The sequence below is a fragment of the Coenobita brevimanus genome, chromosome 22 (genome assembly GCF_032717465.1).
Source record: "Coenobita brevimanus isolate Jiangsu-jjx chromosome 22, ASM3271746v2, whole genome shotgun sequence".
Lineage (NCBI taxonomy): Eukaryota > Metazoa > Arthropoda > Malacostraca > Decapoda > Coenobitidae > Coenobita > Coenobita brevimanus.
In genome coordinates, this window is record NC_136975.1 from 31603740 (window position 1) to 31622882 (window position 19143).

The 19143-nt window shown below is 43.2% G+C and overlaps 1 pseudogene; it reads left to right on the top strand.

Annotated features, from left to right (window-relative positions):
• The first annotated feature begins 16336 nt into the window (after nucleotides 1–16336).
• Nucleotides 16337–16453, top strand: LOC145392566 (5S ribosomal RNA; annotated as a pseudogene).
• Nucleotides 16454–19143: the final 2690 nt, after the last annotated feature.

A 19143-nucleotide genomic window follows, 5' to 3' on the forward strand; every position in this document is an offset into this window, starting at 1 on the left:
CCTCTCCTCACTCTATATTCCCGCCCATCTCCAAGTATCTGTATTCCCTTAACCCATTCACCACGATTGTTCCTTTATTATATATCTCGCTATCTTCAGCCGCTTTTATCCAGCTTTAGAGAGACCTTTCGAATGAGAAGGATTAGGCATTAACTTGTTCAGTCATAGGTGGCTTTTCCAAATTGAATCGCATCATCTAACAGCAACAAGATTAAAATAAAAATGATCTCGTACTTATGAGACGAATTTATCTCCTTATCCATCACTCCTCTTCAGAGTCTCATTTTCTATCTCTTCATCACTTGTCTTCCTCTCTCTTCTCACCAGACCTCTCCCACTCTCCCTCCTACCCCTGTATCCTTTCTTTCTCGTCCTTCTCTCTTCTTTTCCTCCCTCTACCATATTCTTCCGCTGACACCTTCTTCTTCTTCCCTTTGTGTTCTCTCCTCTTACCCACTTTCCCTATTCCCTCCTCTCTCTCCCTCCTCTACCTTTCGCTTCTCTCTCTCTCTCTCTCTCTCTCTCTCTCTCTCTCTCTCTCTCTCTCTCTCTCTCTCTCTCTTTCTTCGTTTCCCCTGTGTTACTCACTTCCCTTTTTCACTTCCCTCTTTCTTCTTTGTTTTCTCTTCTCTCCTGCACTTTTCCTTTTCTCCCTTCTCCCCTTTACCCCTAACCCTCTTCTTTCCCCTTCCTCTTTTTCCTACTTCTTCGTCGCACCGATTTCCCCCTCCCCATGTCCTTTCTCTAACCCTCTTTTCCCTTTCCCTCCATCTTTGTCACTGTTCCTCCTATCCCCCCCACACCCCGCCCATGCGCCTGAGTGCAGACAGTGAGTGGCAAGCAGCGGGTTATTGTGAAGCAGAGGGGGACTAAAGAGGGGCACTTGAAGGCAACATAAACACCAGTTGTCAGACTCTTTAGGCCAGTAATGCTGAGGGGAGGGGGGGCGAGGGGCGATATCCCGTGTTCCCTGCCTAACTCATTACCTGCCTCTCTACCCACGTACCTGTCTACCTACCTTTCTACCTCCCTACCTACCTGCCTGCCTGCCTACCTTCTTCTTCAGGCCTATCTCTTTGTCTTTGCCCGCTTACCTTCTTGTCATTTTTTTAACTCCTTACCTACATGCTCCTCTGCCTAACAACCTACGTCCTCCTCGGCCTGCCCCATACCCTTCTACCTTCCTACCAACACGAAAGCATTACACCCGAAGGCAACATAGACACCAATGGCCCTGCTGTTCAGGCCGGTGATGCAGGGGGCGATATTCCATGTGTTCCCTGCATCAGTCATTACCTGCCTACCGACTGATCTGTCTACTTACATATCTGCCTGCCTACCTGCCTACCTATCTGTCTATCTACCTACCTTCCTCCCTCCCTCCCTCCCTCCCTCCCTCCCTCCCTCCCTTCCTACCTACCTACCTGCTTCACTCTGCCTGTCAATCTACATCTCCTCTCTGCCTCCGCACTTACGTACTGTACATACCAACCTACTTGCCTACCTACCTGCCTGCCTGCCTGCTTGCCTACTTTCCCTAAGCTTCTCTCTCTTTCCTTAACTATTCCCCCTACCTTCATTTTTATTTTCCTACTTGTTTCTCTGCTTAAATACCTATTTACCTACCTACCTAGGGAATTTCTCTCTCTCTCTCTCTCTCTCTCTCTCTCACACACACACACACACACACACACACACACACACACACACAGTGGTCTAGTGTGGTTTACAAAGAAAGGAATCAAGTGTAAGGAAAATACGATACGGAAAAATGTTTATGGTCAAGTGCACGATGTCAGAATGTGCAAAAACGTTTGGTAAAAATCAGACGGAATGTTAAGTATCAAACTGCAACTCAAAAAGTGGAGGATGTAGTTTATGAGCTGCCGGCTTAAACCTTACGGTTCTTTGCTCAAACATATTTGTAACAAAAAGCTCTTGAAATACCGCGGCGCACAGCTTTTTTTTTTTTTTTACTCCTCCAAAAGGTAAGGGAGGGTCCATTTCAAAACTTAATATTATTCGTCATTAGAAGGGAGAAGGAAAGAATACGGGCAAAGTTTTAATCAAATAACATTTAACTGCCTTTGAAATTACAATAAAAAGAAGAACACGGAGCATCAGAGTGCAACACGCCCACCAGCTGGTCTAAGGGTTCAACATTTTGTCTGTGCCCTGTGGTCTTGACTTTCACCAGATTATTCTCAGAATCGAATGACTTCATCTTTGCTTGATCCTTAACCTTTCACCAAGTTCATTTGACCTTGTCATGTGACCTTGACCTTTAACCTGTTGTTCTAAAAAGCAATAGGTCAACCCCGTGGCTAACCCTCATCCTTTCCAAGTTTAGTTCATATCAAATCAAAACTGTTTTAGTTTTTGTTCACACACAAACACGCTGCTTGAATTTTGACCTTGCTCTTTGATCTTCTCCATCGCCTTACTCTGAACTCTTTCCCCAGGTTTGGTCTTAATTAGGTTGAAACTCGTTTAGTTGACCTTCCTGGGTCAAGTTTTGACCCAGCCCCTTAACTTTCACCGCTGATCTATCGTTTGAACTGTTTAATTCACAAACTCATGGACAGACATAAAGACAGTCACAAATACCTCTTGGAAAAAATAACATCCGCACTCGCTTCCAGGGCGGCGGTTTAGTGAATCAGAAGACAAGGGCGATGTACCTCTGAAAAATGGAAAAGTGCATTTTTTATATTACATGTTACCGACCCAGCCCCACACATACCATCCACATTACACGCTCCAAGTAAAGGTCATCTCTAGTCTCGTTTTACGAGTATTTCCCATTCTTCCTTCAGCTCCTAACGCTCGGTCTTTATATATATATTGTGGTAGGTGGTGGCGACCATCATCCGCTCACTTGATGTAGTGCTGCCTACTTTTTCCTTAGCCTTTACCATTCTTTTTCTGTGTCTGCCCTCCTCTCCCCCTATTTCTCCCATCTTTTCTGTCACTTCTTATTGCTTTTCTTTCCTTTACAGGTGGTTTTACATTGAGTGACAAGCCAAATGGCTTCCTGTAAGCCAAGAAACCATTCACAACTCTGGGTGGTAACCATTTAACCAAACCATACGTGCTCCCTACGTGTCAACGAGTGGGTTGGTGGAGGGTTAGTGCCCTTCCCCGTAAAACAAATAACTCAAAGTCAAATGGTCACCCCTTGGCAAATATATATATATATATATATATATATATATATATATATATATATATATATATATATATATATATATATATATATATATATATATATATATATATATATATATATATATATATATATATATTTATTAGCACAGATAAATATATTGGTAGATAGTTTGTCAGTTTGACTGATTGATAGATAAATAAATAGGCAATAGTATTTTTTTTTACGTCTGGACACTGGAACTATCCGTTTCCAGAGGTGTTTTCTTCATCGATTGGTTGACATGTGGATTTCACTGCCTGATGACGTATGCACTGCCCCTAACATCACCATTTTCAAAGCTAACCTGAACACTTTTCTGAGTCAGTGTGATCGTCCCACCTTCACTTTCTCTATTCCTTCTTTTCTTCGAGACTTTTGTTAGCATATCTTCTCTGTACCACTACTTTTTCCATTTTCTTTTTAATTTATTGTACTCTTTTTAGTAGCAATAATAAGAATAATTTTGCATCTTTGAAGGTATCGCTGGTGGATATTTAACCCTTTACTTCATTTTATTTTCCCACCTTTATATTTATTTTTCATTTTTCTTCCGTCATAATGTTACATGTAACCTGAATATACCTAACACTTTTCTTCAGTCTTTCTTAACATCATTGCTTTTCATTGATGGTTCACTATTTTATCTCACTCTAACCCATTCTCCCGAGGAGCATAATATTGTATTTTGCTACTGTCAGAGGTTGCTATTCTACGATTCTGTTCGTCTTAGGAGAATACCGTAATTGTGCAAGAGTTACTGTTGGCTACATCACACACTCCCAGTTCCAAAAGTTTCTCCTGAACTGAACAAATTAGTCCTGAGATATGAAGATCAAAACAATATTGCGCCATCGGAATGGAAAGTTAACCCTATTCACAAGTTCTCATTAATCTTACAACATTTGTCCTGTCTTTTCTGCCTGTCCATCCTCATCTTTTCTCAGCGCAGTATCTCCATCCCTCCTACCCCCTCCCTCTGTTCTCTCTCCGTCACCACATTCTTAGCCTCATCTTATCCATGACGATGATGCCAGCCCTTCAGCCTCTTCCTCTTCCTCTCAGTCTAAAAGTATCATTTCCATACCTGCGTCATCATCCTTTCGCCTTCTATCCTCGCCTCTGTCCTGCCTCCCCATCCTTTTCACCTTTCTTCTTCCTTCCAACTTACACTTCTCATTTCCATCTGTACATCTTTTTCTCTTCTCTCCTTATCTTCTCTTTCTTCTCATCTCCACAGTCTTATCTTTTCCACTCCCTCGTCCCCATCACTTTTTCACCCATTTTCTCCAAGCCCCCATTTTCCTACACTCATTATTCGTATCCCAGCGTCCACACCTCTTCAGTCTTCCCCTACTTCCTGTCCCTGTCTCTCAGTTCATTCTCATTTTATCCATACTCTTGTCTCCATTCCATCATCTATCATATTCCCCGTGCCCACACTCCCATCTGTCATCATCTTTCCATACCTCACCTCCTCTTCCTTCCCATTTTCAGTTTATCCATCCTTGTCCCTAAACCTTCTTCTCTGTTATTTACTTGTCCCCACTTCCATGCCCATCGTCATCTTTTCCATGCCACACCTTCCTTTCCTTCTTGTTTTCATATTATCCATACTTCGTGTCCTTTTGTTCCTCCCCATATATCCTCATTTTTCCCATCCCTGGGTGTCCATCCACTTTCACCCATCGTCACTTTCCGTCACTCCAGTCACCGCTTCTCCTCCCCCCCCCCTCATCTTTCTGCCTCTCTCTTTCCTTACCTTCCCTATTTCCCCCATATCTTTGTCTCCCATTCCTCTCTCCTTCCTCACCTCCCTATCCATCCTCATCTTTCCCCGCCCCGTGCACCCATCCTCCCCCGTGGCCACACTCCCCATGATGAATATACAGCACCTCGTAACTCCGACATTAGTCCATAAGATAATGCCTCCAGTCACCGTAATTCCCAGAGAGATAATAACTGCTCACATCATAACCCCTTCACATTTAACATCTTTATCGCCGCCTCTCACTTCATCCTTTTATTCGTGGTATTATTTTGCAGTCTATACTACCGCTGTCCTCCCGTCGCTTTGCTCACACGAGCTGAGAGGCTCCACTCGTAAGGATTTTATTTCGAGTCAGTGTTAGGTGAAGGCTGAGTTACAAGAGAATCATAATGTTACCTTGAGCCAGGGCCTGACTAACCAACATTTTCGGAATGATGGAAAGCTTTGTTCTATAGCTTTGTGTATTGTCAGTGAAATATTTTCTTAGGTTCAGTGACTGACTGAAATTGTACTACAGGTACAATTAAACGCAAATTGACGCATATCAAAAGGAAACAACCGCAAACAAAAGTAATGCTGTATATAAATCTAATGATTGGTGCTTCAAAAGAGAGGATAAAAAGTTAGAGACTATAAACATACTGTATATATATATATATATATATATATATATATATATATATATATATATATATATATATATATAATTTTCTCTTATTTCTCTACCACAATGCCCATTTCTCCTCGCCACATATACTTTCAAACCGCACTCCCTCTCTTTCACCCTCCTTCCGTTCCTAGCCCCCCCCGCCACAACCCCCACAATGCCGGTCCATCCCACACACTCCCAAACTTCTCCCCTTGAGCGCTGCGATATAATTGATTCATGTAATCTAGATGGCCTTAGAAACAAGCATTACCCGCGGCCGGAGAAAGAGGGCTCGTTGGCGTAGCAGGCAGTCCACGGTTATGACAGATATATTAGCCTGGGAAACGCCGCGCCTGCCTCACAAGTGCGCCTGGTTCCTATCACATTAACATATTCTTAGTGAGTGTGTCGGCTCGTAAAACTGCCGCTGCGCACTGCCAATGGTTGCTGGGAGGGGAGGGAGGAGGGGAGAAGGGGGGAGTTTACATTTTTCACTTCCCACCACCCTACTTCCTCACCCGCCTCTTTTCTTACTCTGTTCACCCGCCGCTCCACTTACTCTTTCAACTTTCACACACTTTTCTTACTCTTATTTTCACTTTCCTCTTATATTTTTGCATAATCCGCTGCTCCACTGACACTTTCACTCATACAGATTTTTCACTGTTAATTCGTTCACTTGTTCACTTTCACTGTTCTCTCTTTCGTTTCTTAGACCCATCTTTTTTTCACACGATTTTTTACTTTATTAATTCTTCCACTTTTACTCTCCTGTTATATTTCTTTCTCAGCCCACCGGCCAAATTCCTTTGTCACTCTCACCCACTTTCAGTCTCTTATATTATTTCACTCTCCACCCTCCGTTCTACAAGCTTTCACCCTTACCCACCACTTTTCATCTTCCAGTCACCTGTCACTCCATTACAGACATCTTTTGAACACCTAGGCTATGGTGTGCTGCCTGTCCTTACCCGCTTTGTTGGTTGATGCAGCAGTTAGTAGTAGTAGTAGTAGTAGTAGTTGTTGTTGTTGTTGTTGTTGCAGCCCTGGGTTCATCTGAAATGTGAACTCAGTGGACTGCAGACTCAAGTTGTCTTCCTGCTGTCAACCATCCTTGTCCTTTTCTGGGATGGGAAGGGGGCTGAGGGACGTTTTTATAACTTGGTAACACCACAGCCGGCTTTATCAGTACCACCACATGAAGGAGACCCTCTCCAGCCCCTAGGTAGTATAATGGGTTGTGTTTATATGACAGGGATCATATTATTTGCTCTTTGCTGGTTGTAAAAATTATATATCAAAGGCTTTTAGGTACTTTGGAACGGGAACTCTGATACAGATGTTTCTAGAAAGTCTGTTTGAGACACTTGCAACTACTTTTATTCTCCCTTCATCCATTATTCCACTTACTGTCATCCACTAATCTTCTTTTTAACCTTCAGCCCCATTTACGTTTACTCTCACCTTCCTTATTATATTCACGTGCCATTAAACCTATACTGTCAACCGTCTTCTTTCTACCACCCACCGTTCCCTTTCCACCTACCGGCCCCTTGCTTCATCCATTGAACCGAATGACATCGTTTTTTATCTTATCTTTACTACCCGTAGAGAGTTGTACTAAATTTCAGAAAGGCCTCTCGCATAGAAGGCTTGATGACGGCTGTATCTAATTCCTCCATTTCGAAAACTCTCCAAAACTGAACGTCACGGGAATATAATGCTAGATACGTTCCCAGGGTGAAGGAAATAATATTGTATTTGTTTTTCACCTGCCATCCTCCTTCTACTGATCGTATATCTTCCGCCCAGCCTTTATCAATCTACATACCATCCATGTTGCACATACTATGCCTCTTCCAATTACCCTCTTCTGTCATCGTCTCTCTTCCCTTTATCATCTCTTTGATCTACAGCCTCTCTTTCCGTCTACCATTCTCTACGCACCATCCCCTCTTCCACATACCGGCCATGTTCAAGTCAATACGCACCTTTCCACATCCACCTCTCTACCAACACCCACCACCACCTGTCAAGTACATTCTCCTTCGCCTGTTTCCCCTTCCTGTTCACTTCTCCACTTCTAGTTCGGCTCATCCATTTACGCTCATTTATATTACTCTCCGCCACCTTCCCTTTCCACACATTTCCACTCTCCATTTCTATCCATCTGCCTCTACCCACTTACATCTCGCCTTTTTATTCATTTACCTTCCACTTCCATCAATTCACCTGCATTACTCTTCACCATCTTCCATTTCCATTCTCTTCTTCCGTTCCATCTCCATCCTACACTTTCACTTACATTTCCACCCATTCTATTCACTTCCTCGTGTACATACTTAGCCCCACCTTCACACCCAATCCACTCACTGTAAGTCTGGTTTTACTATCGCTTTTATCGTTGTAGTTGTTGTTGGTTAAGGCTGTTGATGTTGATGTTTGTGTTGTTGCTGATGCTGGTACGGCTCCACTGTTCCACCCCTGTCTGGACACTGCCACATCACTGAACTGTCACTTATACACTGTTCCAACACCGCTTAATTGTTAGCTGTTCCACTACCATTTGTACACTGTTCCACCACCACTTCTACACTCTTCCACTACGACCCTTACACTGTTCCACCACCACTTCTACACTGTTCCACTACTACCTATACACTTTTCCATTGTCATCCGTACACTTTTCCATCTTCACCTGTACACTGTTCCATCATCACTTTTACATCTTCCACCACCACCTATATCCTGTTCCACCTCCACCTAAATTCTGTTCCACCACCACCTATATTTTGTTCCACCACCACCTATATTTTGTTCCACCACCACCTATCTGATGTTCCACCACCGTTAGTATAATGTTCCACCATCGCCTGTATAATGTTTCACCACCATCTGTAGACTATTCCACCACCACCTGCATAAAGTTCCACCACCTGTATATTGTTCCACCACCACCTGCATAATGTTCCACCACCACCTGTATAATGTTCCACCACCACCTGTATAATGTTCCACCACCACCTGTACATGGTTCCACCACCACCCGTATATTTTCCCACTACCATGTGTAGGCTATTCCACAACCACCTATACACTGTTCCACAACCATTTGTACACTGTTCCACCACCACCTGTAGACTGTTCCACAATCACGTATATAATGTTCCACTACCATTTCGACCAGCAGTCCACCGAGTTCACATTCAGATGGTCCTGTAGTAATAACAACAGCAACAACAACAACAATAACTTATATACTGTTCCACCACTAAACCACCATCTGTAATGTTCCACCACCACCTATACTGTTCCACCAAAACCACTAATACGCTGTTCCATCGATCCACCACAACCTATATACTGTTCCACCACTATCCACTACCAATGCTGTTTACCACCTATACGCTGTTCCACCACTACACCACCACCTATACACTGTTCCACCACTACATCACCACCTATACACTGTTCCACCACTATACCGCCACCTATACACTGTTCCACCACTACATCACCGCCTATACACTGTTCCACCACTACATCACCACCTATACACTGTTCCACCACTATACCGTCACCTTTACACTGTTCCACCACTACACCACCACCTATACACTGTTCCACCACTACACCACCACCTATACACTGTTCCACCACTACACCACAACCTATTCACTGTTCCACCACTATACCACCACCTGTATACTGTTCCACAATTACACCACCACCTATACACTGTTCCACCACTACACCACCACCTATACATTGTTCCACCACTACACCACCACTTATACACTGTTCCACCGTCACACCACCGCCTATACGCTGTTCCACCGTTACACCACCACCTATACACTGTTCCACCACTACACCACTACTTATACACTGTTCCACCACTACACCACCACTTATACACCCTGTTCCACCACTACACCACCACCTATACACTGTTCCACCACTACACCATCACCTATACACTGTTCCACCACTACACCATCACCTATGCTGTTTCACCACCTATACATAGTTCCACCACCACATCAGAAGCCATGCTGTTTCACCACTTACACACTGTTCCACCACTACACCACCACCGCCTATGCTGTTTCACCACTGCACACTGTTCCACCACTACTACGCCACCACTTATGCTGTTTCACCACCTATACACTCTTCCACCACTACACCACCACTTATGTTGTATGCTCTTTCACCACCTATACACTGTTCCATCACTATACCACCACCCATGCACTGTTTTCCCAGTACACAATGACCTAGACAATGTTCCACCACTCCACCGCCAACTGTTCAATGTTCCATCACTCCACCGCCAACTGTTCAATGTTCCGTCACTACACCGCCACCAACACGTGCATTGTTATATCCATCGTCCAACACTATTCTACATTCTATACATCTGTTGTGTGTTCCATCATGATCGCACGCTCTTCCATCGTATACACTGTTCCACTACGAGGCGCGAACTGTTCCATCATAATCACAAACAGTTCCACATTATGGTGTTTCACTGCACTTCCACACCGACTATGATCTGTTCCAATCCACCTTGCACTATTCCACCTTATAGATTGTTTCAGTATCATCTGTGAACTGTTCCACCAGGCTCTCACACTGTTCCACCTATCATTTATATACTGTTCCACTGTTTCCACCTATACACTGCTCCATCAAAACCTTGCACAGTTCATCCTAACATTTGCATACTATATTATCAGCGAATACCATCTGTGTACTGTTCCATACTGTTCCATCACAGTCTCGTACTGTTCCACCGTATACACTGTTCCACTATCACTTCACTAGCGACTGCGAACTGTTCCATCGTTAGCTCACTTCTCTCCCCTCCCTTTCGCTTCTCTCCGAACTCTTACACTCTCCTCTCTTTAACCTCCCACTCCCTCCTCTCCACTCTGTTTTCACTTCCATCCAAGTTTCCGCCACCTCTATCTGTTCATCATTCCACCCCTCATTCAACCACCATTAGTTTATCTACATATGTATCTATCTATCTGTGTGTCTATCTGCCTGTCTGTCTGTCTGCGTATTTTTTCTATATCTGTTTCTCTGTGTTTCCCCTCCGCTTTCGCCCACGCTTCCTGCACAACTGTGTGATCATTTTTCTACCTTCCATTTCACCAGCGTCAGTCAGTCACTCTGTCTGTCTGTCTGTTAATCTATCTATCCATTTGTATTATTGCTCCATTTCCATCCAAGCTTCAACTGCTACTGTCTATCCATAATTCCTTCACCAATTCTAATACCATCAATCATTCAGCATATATATATATATATATATATATATATATATATATATATATATATATATATATATATGACCATCTGCCCACCTATCCATGTATCTATTTGTGTATTCTCTCAGCCTAAAACTATGTGTCCTTAACCCTCTGTCTTTCAATCATTCCATCAGTTCTCCATCAGTTCTCACACCATCATCAGTCAATAGGTCTAACAACGTCCATTTACAGTATTTGATAACCTGCTCTCTATGTTTGTTTATCTCCACCTTCGATTTTCCCCACGGCTATCGGCCTTTCATTCTGCCTCAGATTACAGCAACTGATCTGTCAGTCTTTCTTTCCATATATAGTATCCCTTTCTGTCTATCGACCTATTTGTTTGTCTGTCCATCTTTCCATCTATCTGTCTACGCACTATTCGGACACTAAATACAAGATATGTCTAGAGTGACCACACTTAAAACGTCCCCCAGTTTTTCTCTAAGTTATTCCAAGTCAGTCAGTCTCATATACCCGTCCACTTTATCATCCTTTCTCTTCTTTTTCAGCTTTATCAACACCATCTCTCAGTCATCCATTTAGACTGAAAGACGCTTCGTTTAATAATCAGTTTCGGGATGATCAGTTCAATGTTTTCAGGCATCTCTATCTCAAGTCATCTCCACTACCTTCTGCTACTCTTAGCCGCCCTCCCTCATGTACACCTCTCCGTTTTATCTTTTCTTCTCACCTCGCTCTAAAAACCGTCATTCAGTCTCATCACCAACTGTCTCGTTTCTTTAATGGGTGTAGTTTCTTAAACTTAGGAAGCTTTCTAACACCTCTTCCCTCGTGATTTATTTTACATATTACACATTGATATTCTGCTGTATGTTACCCATGTTGTTTTGATTTTGACATACAGTGCACAAATAACCTAACAAAACTTTAACAACTTTCCAGATAATGAAATAAACTGGTAAGGAAGGGGTGCTATGGTGTCAACTCTGTGTTACCCTCCCTTACGTAACATTCCATTTTATCCTACCACTTCGTTCTCACCGTCAATGTCTTATAGAAGGAACTACGGTTGTATTGCATTCTGTAGCTTTAAATTCACCCAGTAGAGCCACTTCAAATTTACCTTTGATATATAAAAATGCAAACCAATCTGCTCCATCACTGTCCTGTTTCCCATTAACTTCTTCCCCGTAACTATACAGTACAGTGCTCTTCCTAGAGAGACATGATTTCACCATGCTAGACAACTCTGTGTGGGCAGCATCCCTCTCTGCTTCAGTATTTATACAAGCATAAATCACGCACACACACACACACACACACACACACACACACACACACACACACACACACACACACACACACACACACACACACACACACACACACACACACACACACACACACACACACACACACACACACACACACACACACACACACACACACACACACACACACACACACACACACACACACACACACACACACACACACACACACACACACACACACACACACACACACACACACACACACACACACACACACACACACACACACACACACACACACACACACACACACACACACACACACACACACACACACACACACACACACACACACACACACACACACACACACACACACACACACACACACACACACACACACACACACACACACACACACACACACACACACACACACACACAAATGCTGCAAACAATCCCCGGTTCCCTCACTGAGTATCATCCCCCTCACTACAACACTGTTTCGTCACGCAACTTTACAGAAAAGAAAATACTTAATCATAACCACAAAAAAGGATCAGCGGAAGCATTCAGTGAAGGTTTATAATTTCTGTAGATCATCGGCTTTATATCCTTGTACCCTAATTGCGGCACCAATCTACCTACCTCTTAGCATTTTTCTTCCTCCATACTTACGGTACCTACCCACCGTCCTACCATATTTCCTTTTTTCCTTACCTACCTATTTCCCGTCCTCTTTCCTTCCTTCCATCCCTCCTTCTTTCCTTCCTTTTAAACAGCACCCCTACATATCGACCGTCACCACCTCTAAATCCACGCAATATACAGTAGCTAGATCAACAGTAACCCATACCCGCCACAACCAAACTTCCTTCATTTTCAGTTACAGGTATTCCACATTAGTCTCAGCTGATCAACTTAGATTTAATTCAGTAGTCCCATTCCATCACCAGCGAATTTATCCAGTTCACTCCACCAGTCTAACCCCACCACCACCACCACTGTCACTCTCCAATTTCCCCTTGCCTCCACCACCGTCCATTTCGCCCCAGTGCCATCTACTTCAATCTGACCAGCGTATTCATTCCACTATCACCAATCAACTCACTTTACCATTACACCAAGCCACTAATTCCATCTTTGCAATTCATCCACTCCATCATTATTCAAGTCCACCCACTCCAATCTTACAATCCATTCACTCAGTCTAAACACCAATCCACCTACTCCAGTTATACACCAACGGTGTATAACTGGCTGAATCGGTTGAGAGGCGGCCTGCAGTCCTAATGGACCCAGGATCGAATCCTGGCTGGGGCGGGGAACAGTTTAAGGATTTGAATTTCGTAAAAAGCAGACTTTCCTGATCTATCCGAAGACCCGCCGACATGTCGTAAAAATACCCCCGCTAATACCAATACAGCAGTCCTATATGAGACAGCCCTAGCATGTATTCAATATGGATGGTGGGTGTTAGCGCCGAAGTGGTGACGAGGAGGTGTAGGAGGACTACTGGGCCTTGGGATAGGTCACTGCCCCCGAGAAATAGGCCCTGAAGCCTTTGCCCAGAGTCGGACACTTAAAAAAAAAAAAAAAAAAATTACTTCCGCTTTACAGTACACCAAGACAGCAACTCCACTTTTTCAGTCAACCCACTCAATCTTGCCAATCCAACCACTGTACCTTTACAATCCACCCACTCATCATCACATTAATCCACTCACTCCATATTAACACCAATCTACTCACTACACCTCTGTCTACTGAGTCCACCTTTACACCAGTCCACTCCACCTATACACCAGTTTTCTTATTCCATTATTACACCAATCCACTCACTCCACCCATACACCAATCGACTCACTCCATCCTTACACCAGTCCACCCACTCCATCTTTACAGCAGTCTATCCACTTTGCTTTTGGCCACCTCTTCCATCAGATTAAGTCACAGTCCACCTACTTATTCCTCCTGCATTACCACCAAGTTCACTTTACATTTATATCACCTATTAATTTTTTTTAACTTCCGCTGAATCATCCCATCATTAATTCGTATCCACCACCAACTCCATCTGAGCCATTCCCAACTCGATTCCACTGCCACTCAAACTCCACCACCACTATACTCCACCACCACCACCCCAAATCACCTCTATCGACAACCTCAACAGTCCAGTCAGCTCTACTCCACTCCAAGCACAGTAAATCCACTTCAGTTTCCTCCATCACCAAAGTCCATAACAACCTCTCTACTACAGTTCCACTTTAATCAAAACCCCACGTCCACCACAAACCTCACTAACCTCTCTCCACATGTATTCCAACCACACTACTGTTAATCCACCCCAAACTCTCTTTACCATCAAATTGCACAACTACTGTATTGCTCCACCGTTGCTCTGCTTCCACCAAGCCAGTCCACATACTCCACACCCATCACTGAAAATCTACCACTCATCCACTTCCTCCAACAAGCTCCGCCTCTCTAACTCCATCAGTATAAATCCATCTTCACATCAAACTCCATCAAGCTTTCCACACCTCCACTCCATTCCCACCACTGCAAACCCACCCCAGTTCATTGCACCATCAAATTCCACAGCAATTTCACCACCATTGCGTCACATCCATAATAACATAATAACGTATTCCACCGTCACCACAGACTCGCCCTACCTATCTCCATTCCATCACCGTAAATCCACACCCAAGTGTCGCCACCATTATCATCAAATTCCACAGTACTTCCCTATCACTGCACACCTCTACCTAACCACTTCGGGATATGTGGCCGGAGCATGTGCCCGGATCAGAGTAAATGGATGAACTCCTGCCCTGTATAGTCCCGGATCACCCTTGGGCAAGGTGTAGCTCCCGTTAGCCCACCAGAAAGGTAGTAGGTGGGTGTTTACCATCGTCCCAGGAGGCACTACCATGGGGGTGGCGTAGAGCCAAGGCCTGGCAGCTGACATTGCACAACACTGTCAGGTGGGGAACTCAACCATATTAGCGAGTAGTCAAATCCGGGCTGAAACTGCTACTCATATATATCTCCTATACACAGGTCATCCTCTTGAAGTCTATGTCGTCTGCAACTTCCCTGCACTTCGCCATGCGGAAGGACCCTGTTCCGACTCAGATGAGGAGCCGTCTGCCACAGGAAGGCGGCTGCTTGCATGTAGTCAATGGGTCTGCTCGGCGACACAGACTAGGATAGAACAACACCAACAACAACCAAACCACTCCACTTCCACAGGCAACCTCACCAAACTTCAGTCTCTGTTTCACCTCCACCACCATAATTCACCATCAGTTTCCGTCACCGCTGCCTTACCTCCACAACAAAATTCCACAACAGCTTTCCACTTCCATCAAAATCCATTCCACCTCCACCACAAACTCCACCATCCTCACTCCACCTCAACTCCACCGTAAATCCACCCCAATTCGCTCCACCACTAACCGTATAACCGCGGCGAAATTGCAATCACAGTGCCGTTATAGTTAAAAACAAAAAATAAAGCACCACACAAGCAATTCGCCCGACATTTTTTTGCCCTGTTCAATCGACAGTGGGTTCGCTTGTAACTTTATTATATTTTGAAGCGAAATTGATTGATATTAAGAGTCATTCAATTGTGAAAGTTGGTCTGTATAAAATATGGCCGTCATACAAAAGCAGGGACATATATTCTTTTATTGGCCTTAATTGGCGGTGTAAAAGGGCGGGCGATTAACTGGTGATCAGCGCGGATATAACGTACTGCCGCGTCCGCACCGCTATGCCCGCTACTACTGTCCTATGTGCACTACATAACTACACTCACTATTGGTGTAAATGCTGTAATTAAGGAATGTAACAATATTAGAAATAAAAAATATTAACTTTCCGACCGCGTCACACTAACACAGCGTTCCATGCAACAGAGCAATGCCGCTAGACCAAAGGAAGATAACGGATTATGTTCAGAGACATTGACATTAATAATAACACTGAAAATTTAATAAGCAGTGATGATGATCTTCCGATCAGATCATTTACTTAATATTAAAAAGAATGGCGATACTACTACTACTACTACTACTACTACTACTAAAATAATAATAATAATAATAAAAATAATAACAATAATAATAATAATAATGATAAAATAATAATAACGTTGAGTACACCGCTTCCCGTCCGATCAGCGAAGTTAAGCAACGTTGGGTCTGGTTAGTACTTGGATGGGTGACCGCCTGGGAACACCAGATGCTGTTGGCATCCCTACGTGTCAAGTGGGGTTGGTGGAGGGTTAGTGCCCCTCCCTGTAAAACAATTAACTCTAAGCCGTTGGCCACCCCGTTTGGGATACATGGCGTCTGGCAATGAATGAATGAAAATAATAATAATAATAATAATAATAATAATAAAAATCATAGTAATGAAAAAGTAAGCAGCAGTCATAAGGACGTGGCACAAGATCAATAAATTAATATACCAGCAGCCATACATGAAACTCTCAGTCGCAGTTACGGAGCTAAGCAACCAATAGTCGACTATGTCTTGTGTTGTGCTGAGCAGTTCTTACGCATATTATTGTTGGGAATTGTGTTCATCAAAACAGTGATTGTTACAGGCCACAAAAAGTTTAAGTTGAGCGAGCTCGTATTTGACGTTTTTTTTTTTTTTTTTTTTTTTTTCCAAGTACACGAACTGCATGGCGCACAAGCAATCTTTCTGAGTGGGATCTACAGTTATAAAGTAGTTTTCTGTGAACATGATGCTTCTTGCAAGTAGTTTTGAACGACAACACGAAACTGGAGTCTAAGCTTACAGATGACTTGGTCTTCCATGAAATCCCACCAGCCAGGAAACAAACTCCACATTACATCTGTCTACTGCATGGCTGCAAAACAACACCATTTCAGGGTCATAAAGACAACTCCTTCTGCGAGGTCGTCACCCGGAATGTGTGTTTGCATTAAGTTATCTTTTCCCAGATTATCACAACATTAAAACAAAAATAAGATTATCCCAGACGTCAACATTCGGTTAAGCAGGAGTACATATATCTAAGTCTAAATAGTCGTGCATGGTCAGTGTATGTGGACTAATATACTCTGTAAACCCACCTCCACCAGTATCGTGTGTGTAGTTGTGACAGTAATAATAATAATAATAATAATAATAATAAAAATATTAATAATTAATAATAATAATTAATAGTAATGATAATAATAATAATAATAATAATAATAATAATAATAATAATAATAATAATAATAATAATAATAATAATAAAAATGTGTAGTCTCTTCCTGTGCATCCAAAGAAAACACGGAAACTGCATACCCAATCCTGTGATATGTGTGCCCATTTTGATGAAATCCATGTGCTCACTTTACCATATTTCTGATCGTTTTTATTTTTCGGAGGGGGCTGACCCCCCAAGAATCATGGGGGGAGGTGAAGGCCACGCTCCCAAATATCGCATTACGGATGAGATCCATTATACAACTTGTACTAAGATATCAAAGCCACATCTGCCTGTTTTTCATTACTTCAAAGAATTTTTTTATATGATGAGGGGGCTGACTTCCCTAAAAATCATGGTATATAGTGGAAGACCTTCTGAATAACCAAACAAACTCACCTGGGAAGTTTCATTCTAATCCATCAAATAGCCTGCGAGGAGTTAAGGCACAAACAGACATATACAGTAGACAGGCTGAATCTCGCGCAATGGTATAGGGCGAGTTGCCGAAAATGATACCACCCTGCTTTACTGGATTAAAAATAACGAAACAAACAAAGCTGAGAATGATTTTTGTGGAGTGCGTGGATGCGTGAAGCAAATGTAAGAGAAAATCAAGTAAAGGCAATATGAACAGAGAAGAGAAATGGTGGTGGAAGTGAAGTGAAGCTGGACAGTCTGTTGAGGCAGTGGTAGAGGTGTGTAGGGCTTGGGGTAGCCGTGGATTAGGCTAGTTGTAGATGTGTATTAGAAAAAAAAAATGGAAGAGGTTAATCAGGAGTGTGGCAGAGGTGAGTTAGGACCGCGGTGGATGAGTTAGGATAGTGGCAGAGATGGCCCAGGATAGTGATGGATCTGGTTTAGGACAGTGGCAGATGTGGGATAGGCTGGTGGTTAGGGCGAAGGGACGTTTTCTGCAACATATTCTTCAATCGAAATTTGTATACCTCGAAGATCGGTGTAGTCGTAATGTGATAGTTAATTTAACCCTTTCACCATGATGACGTCTGTTATTATCGTAGTCTTGTTATTTCCCGACGGTTTTATTCAGTTTAGGAGAAGTGTTCGATCTGAGAGGGTTATATATAGCCCTCATTAACTCGTTCCATCTGAGATCGTTCATGAAGTGTAGCATAATCGTTTGGAAGAAGCAAAAGTGAACTAAACTAAGACGCATAGGAGTTAACTGACGAACTCACTGTTAGGAAGAAACGAAAAGTGCTCCCTTGGCCAACGTATCAGTCTCTCCCCTCTCCTTTCCCACAGCTGCCCTTCGTCTCATTCACCTCCCTCCTTTTTCTGCATTCAGAAACCAAATTTATAAAAGCCACACTCAAATTCCTGCCATAACCACAGTCTCATTTCATGCAGGAAGAACAAGAGGCAGAGGGACATTATGCGCTACCCTCTTCTTGTCCTGCCTCCCAAAACATACCTTGGCAGCGACAGGCAATAGATCGTGGGTTTGTGTGTAAAGCCGAGTCCAGATTAGCCCCACCAACCTCATCCTCTTCGAGAAACTGTGTGTTTTCGCAAGACTGATTTGACTGGGGGCCGTATGTGTGTCTGTGTCTGTGTGAGTATGCATGTGCGTATGTATGTACGTATGTATGGACGTATGTTTGTATGGGCCTGTGTTTGTTTCCGTGTTTAAGGTAGGGGTCGGTGTGTGTACCGTACGTGTAAGAGTTCGTGTGACTGTGTGTGTGTGTGTGTG